Source organism: Convolutriloba macropyga, unplaced genomic scaffold (genome assembly GCF_964194025.1).
Source record: "Convolutriloba macropyga unplaced genomic scaffold, txConMacr16.3 SCAFFOLD_3367, whole genome shotgun sequence".
Classification (NCBI taxonomy): Eukaryota; Metazoa; Xenacoelomorpha; order Acoela; family Convolutidae; genus Convolutriloba; species Convolutriloba macropyga.
Window position 1 is genome coordinate 22,501 of NW_027449778.1, and position 5,591 is coordinate 28,091.

The 5,591-nt window shown below is 42.9% G+C and overlaps 1 pseudogene; it reads right to left on the bottom strand.

The window, feature by feature from the left end:
- Window positions 1-574: 574 nt before the first annotated feature.
- Window positions 575-726, bottom strand: LOC142355324 (5.8S ribosomal RNA; annotated as a pseudogene).
- Between the last annotated feature and the right edge of the window lie 4,865 nt (window positions 727-5,591).

Sequence of the window (5,591 nt, forward strand, 5' to 3'; positions counted from 1 at the left end):
CTTATCGTGCATACCTTTCCATAACTTGTCCTTTTCAGATGCATTAGTTTCCCTTTGTCTTGGCTTCTACAGTCAGACTGGCTACTAGTAACAGCACAGTACTAATCACATATCGTTCTACAGTTTGCAGACAACTTTCACATGTTGATGTTTCAGCTTTCGCCTACTAGAAACAACATAATACTCGCTGTATACATTTGTAGTTCTCTATGTAACTTTCATGTGAAGAAGTTTCGCCAGTCTTTTTGACTGTCTCAAATCTGAGTCATGCTTAGGCTACTAGTTGCTTCATAGTACTTATCGCCTCGAGATCATTGAACAAAACTTGATTTTCACATGTTGCTGTTTCAGCTTCCGCTTACTAGAAACAACATAATACTAGTCTCATTAAGTTCCGTCTCTTTGCAATTTTCTTATGAAGAAAATTCGCCATCACAATGACTCCAGCAGTTCTTGATCAAGGAATGCAATCATTGATCAGAATGCTATTATTTGAATCGGTTCTGCTTTAAGTGTTCCAATTTTATTGGAAGCACCAACAATAGAACATCAATGTGTTCAATCGAGAGTTATATAACCCTGAATCGGACGCAGTCAACAGCCGAAGCCGAGACCGCCTTTTGCGTTAGAGAGGTCGGTAAACAAATCTTGCGATTCATACCGAATTAACACATATAGCTGTGCTCCTCTTCGTAAAGCGAGCCAAGTGATCCCCTGTTGAAGGATGTATTTGGACCAATCTAGTAGCATTTGGTTTCCAACAAGCTCTCCCAAGTTAGCTTACTTATTGGGCTTTTCAACCAATTCGGTTGGCTACAAGCATCATCAAAGTACTAGCCACAGTTTGATCGCAAAATTCTACGACTTTCACATGTTGATGTTTCGGCTTGCGCTTAGCCTACTATAAGCAACATAATACTAGTCATATCATAGAGCGTGATCAGCTTGTGACGTTCTCATGATGAAGTTTCACCAACAGTGTCTCACTTCGAGCTTAAATCCAGCTACTAGTAACTACACAGTACTGACTGCAACGATAACTTTTATCTATACCTTTCACATGCTGCGCTTTCGGCCAGGGCCTACTAACGTCAACATAATACTCGATATAAACTTTTGTTCATGATGCAGCTTCCCCATGCAGAAGTTTCGCCTTCAAATGCTCTCTTGGCCATATGACGTAAGAAAAGGTTACTAGTAACATCACAGTACTAGCCACAGTTTGATTGCAAAATTCTACGACTTTCACATGTTGATGTTTCGGCTTGCGCTTAGCCTACTAGAAGCAACATAATACTAGTCATATCATAGAGCGTGATCAGCTTGTGACGTTCTCATGATGAAGTTTCACCAACAGTGTCTCATTTCGAGCTTAAATCCAGCTACTAGTAACTACACAGTACTGACTGCAACGCTAACTTTTATCTATACCTTTCACATGCTGCGCTTTCGGCCAGGGCCTACTAACGTCAACATAATACTCGATATAAACTTTTGTTCATGATGCAGCTTCCCCATGCAGAAGTTTCGCCTTCAAATGCTCTCTTGGCCATATGACGTAACACAAGGTTACTAGTAACATCACAGTACTAGCCACAATTTGATCGCAAAATTCTACGACTTTCACATGTTGATGTTTCGGCTTGCGCTTAGCCTACTAGAAGCAACATAATACTAGTCATATCATGGAGCGTGATCAGCTTGTGACGTTCTCATGATGAAGTTTCACCAACAGTGTCTCATTTCGAGCTTAAATCCAGCTACTAGTAACTACACAGTACTGACTGCAACGATAACTTTTATCTATACCTTTCACATGCTGCGCTTTCGGCCAGGGCCTACTAATGTCAACATAATACTCGATATAAACTTTTGTTCATGATGCAGCTTCCCCATGCAGAAGTTTCGCCTTCAAATGCTCTCTTGGCCATATGACGTAACACAAGGTTACTAGTAACATCACAGTACTAGCCACAATTTGATCGCAAAATTCTACGACTTTCACATGTTGATGTTTCGGCTTGCGCTTAGCCTACTAGAAGCAACATAATACTAGTCATATCATAGAGCTTGATCAGCTTGTGACATTCTCATGATGAAGTTTCACCAACAGTGTCTCATTTTGAGCTTAAATCCAGCTACTAGTAACTACACAGTACTGACTGCAACAATAACTTTTATCTATACCTTTCACATGCTGCGTTTTCGGCCAAGGCCTACTAACGTCAACATAATACTCGATATAAAATTTTGATCATGATGCAGCTTTCCCATGCAGAAGTTTCGCCTTCAAATGCTCTCTTGGCCATATGACGGAACACCAGGTTACTAGTAACATCACAGTACTAGCCACAGTTTGATTGCAAAATTCTACGACTTTCACATGTTGATGTTTCGGCTTGCGCTTAGCCTACTAGAAGCAACATAATACTAGTCATATCATAGAGCGTGATCAGCTTGTGACGTTCTCATGATGAAGTTTCACCAATAGTGTTTCATTCGAATTGGTTCTGCTTTAAGCTCTCCAATTGTTTTGGATGAACCAGTTTTGCCCTTCGAAGCCACTTTTGTGAGCTTTTGTGGGTCTTTACCAAGAGGATATACCTCAAGGCCTCTTTCAATTCCTTTAAGTTCTTTCAACTCCTTTACAGTTTCTAGGTTCACATAGCTGCAAACCTTATTTCTAGTTTTAAGTCTGGCCAACTTGGGGAGAGTTGGTGCAGACCGTGACCAATTCTAGTAGGATGCCACAACAAGAATGTGATCAACTTAGCTTGTCGATGAACCTGCCCCACATTCAAACAACTCTATCGCCTTTTCCTCGTATAGTTATATGCGAGGGCCTCTCATAGAGAGCGCTGTTAGCAACCTTTTCCACATAGACGATAAAGTTGTGAGTGTTTTGCACATGGCTGTTGTCATCACCACGTGACGAGTCAACTCAGCTTGACTCTCTACACTCCGACAAGCTTTGCACATACGCCTTTAGTTCAGTATGTGTCTTTAATCTGACTCCGGTGCCTCAAGCCGGAAAAATTGTCAGATTATGATCATTATCGGTTAGTCATCCCGATGCAAGATCGTATCGTACTGTCTTTGTCTACCTCCAGATTCCGAAGAACAGGAGGAGACTCTCCCAGACCTACATATCTGGGAGAATGTTCAGAGGGCGAGAAGCTGTGGATTACTCTCCCCTAAGAACTGACTAAACTTTACCCTCGTCCAAGGTAAGTTTATTTTAGCTAGCCTTCTATGTAAAGGATCTGAGGCTAAGCTGTGTTTTTTCGAGCCTTTGGCTCGGAGCAAGTTCAGTGGGCGCCCCGAGTAGCTCAACTCTTTCCCACTGAACAGCGCAACGCTCTGTCACTCGCTGGGATTTTTGCGTGTCGGTTCTAACCACGCGACTTGTGGACCTTTTTAGGCCTTTCTCATTCACAAGTCTATAGCTGGGCTTCTATAACCCAGCTTCTGAGATCTAGATAGCTGCAGTTCTGCTAGGCTGCTTTTGCTAACTAGTCTCCCTTTAAGCAGTCCCTTGCCATGACTGCTGAACTATGTATCCACACAAGTAGTTTTTGAGCTCGATACATAATTCGAGATTGGTTGCCAAGCAATCTCTAGCGACAGAGCGTCATGCGCACTACAGACATGGCCTCTACCAGCAGCCATGCCCGAAGGAATCAATCACTGATCCTTCCGCAGGTTCCCCTACGGAAACCTTGTTACGACTTTTACTTCCTCTAGACAATTAAGCTCGATCCGCTTCATCCCGTTGCCGGAGACCGAAGTCCCAACAGTAGGAATTTGCAATTCTTGCTTAACTATCCAATCAGTAGTAGCGACGGGCGGTGTGTACAAAGGGCAGGGACGTAATCCCTATGAGTTGTTGACTCATAAGTACCAGGAATTCCTGGTTCACGTCTGCAAGTTACAACAGACGATCCCCTTGAAGCGCTGTACTTTTCTCTGATTGCCCAGTCCATTTCGGACCAAGGGCTGAGTACTCAATCTAAAAGTACACAGTGTAGCGCGCGTGCAGTCCAGAACATCTAAGGGCATCACAGACCTGTTATAGCCTCACTTCATCTGCGGTATTTAATTCCGCATAGTTCCTCTAAGAAGTGTTTGAATTCACATATAGTGAATTTCATTATTTAGATGGAGAAGATCTCGTTCGTTATCGGAATTAACCAGACAGATCACTCCACTAACTAAGAACGGCCATGCACCACCGCCCATATAATCATGAAAGATATTCAATCTGTCAATCCTTAAGATGTCTGGACCGGGTGAGTTTTCCCGTGTTGAGTCAAATTAAGCCGCAGGCTCCACTCCTGGTGGTGCCCTTCCGTCAATTCCTTTAAGTTTCGATTTTGCAACCATACTTCCCCCGGAACCAATAAACTTTGGTTTCCCGGTTAATCTCTTGCCAAGTCAAGATCGACTTTGACAAATTGTAGGTTGGTATAGTTTATGGTCAGAATTACGAGGGTATCTAATCCTCTTCAATACTCTGACTTTCGTTCTTGATTAATGAAAACATTCTTGGCAAATGCTTTCGCAGTAGTTTGTCTTGCCACGATCCAAGAATTTCACCTCTAACGTAGCAATACAAATGCCCCCGTCTGTTCCTTTCAATCATTACCGCACTCAGCCAACCGGCATCAATCGAGTAGCGGGTCATTCTCCATTATTCCATGCTTTATTATTCGATCCCAAAGGATGCTTTGAACACTCTAATTTTCTCAGGGTGAAAACACCGTTTCCACAGTTCGTCACATTTAAGTGCAAACTATTTCTTCGATGCGAAGGATGAGCGGAACGAGTCAACAGATTTAACTGAAGACCATGTTGCCGTTCTACTCAAACAGATCCAACTATGAGCTTTTTAAACGCAGCAACTATTGCATACGCTTGTAGAGGCTGGTATTACCGCGGCTGCTGGCACCAGACTTGCCCTCTACTCGTTCATCAATGGAGCTTTTAAGTCCATTCCATTCTGATTACAAACCATAAAGGTTCATATCATTATTTCTAGTCACTACCTCCTCGTGCGGAGAGTGGGTAATTTGCGTGCCTGCTGCCTTCCTTGGATGTGGTAGCCGTTTCTAAGGCTCCCTCTCCGGAATCGAACCCTGATTCCCCGTTACCCGTCACAACCATGGTAGTCCGTTACACTACCATCATAGGTTGATAGGTCAGAAATTCGGAAGTTCCGTCCCCAAGCCGAAGCTATCTGGGATCTTTCAGTTACTAGGACTCATCACGGGATGTGTCTGTACTTAGCAAATCACCCGGTGTAGTCTTGTAAAAGTCTCCGACAGTGTCGGACAATCAGCATGCATTAGCTGCAGGGTTACCGCAGTTATTCATTTAGCTTGCAAATCAACTAATAGATAGTAACTGATTTAATGAGCCATTCGCGGTTCCACTTTTTCAAGCTTCGCTTGCACATGCATGGCTTAGTCTTTCAGACAAGCATATGGCAACTGACAGGATCAATCAGTTTAATTGTACTTTGAACAATCTTTCGATTTGTTCGAATTTAGAAAGACATAGCCTTGCGGCCTCGTCAATCTTGCTTTGAGCTT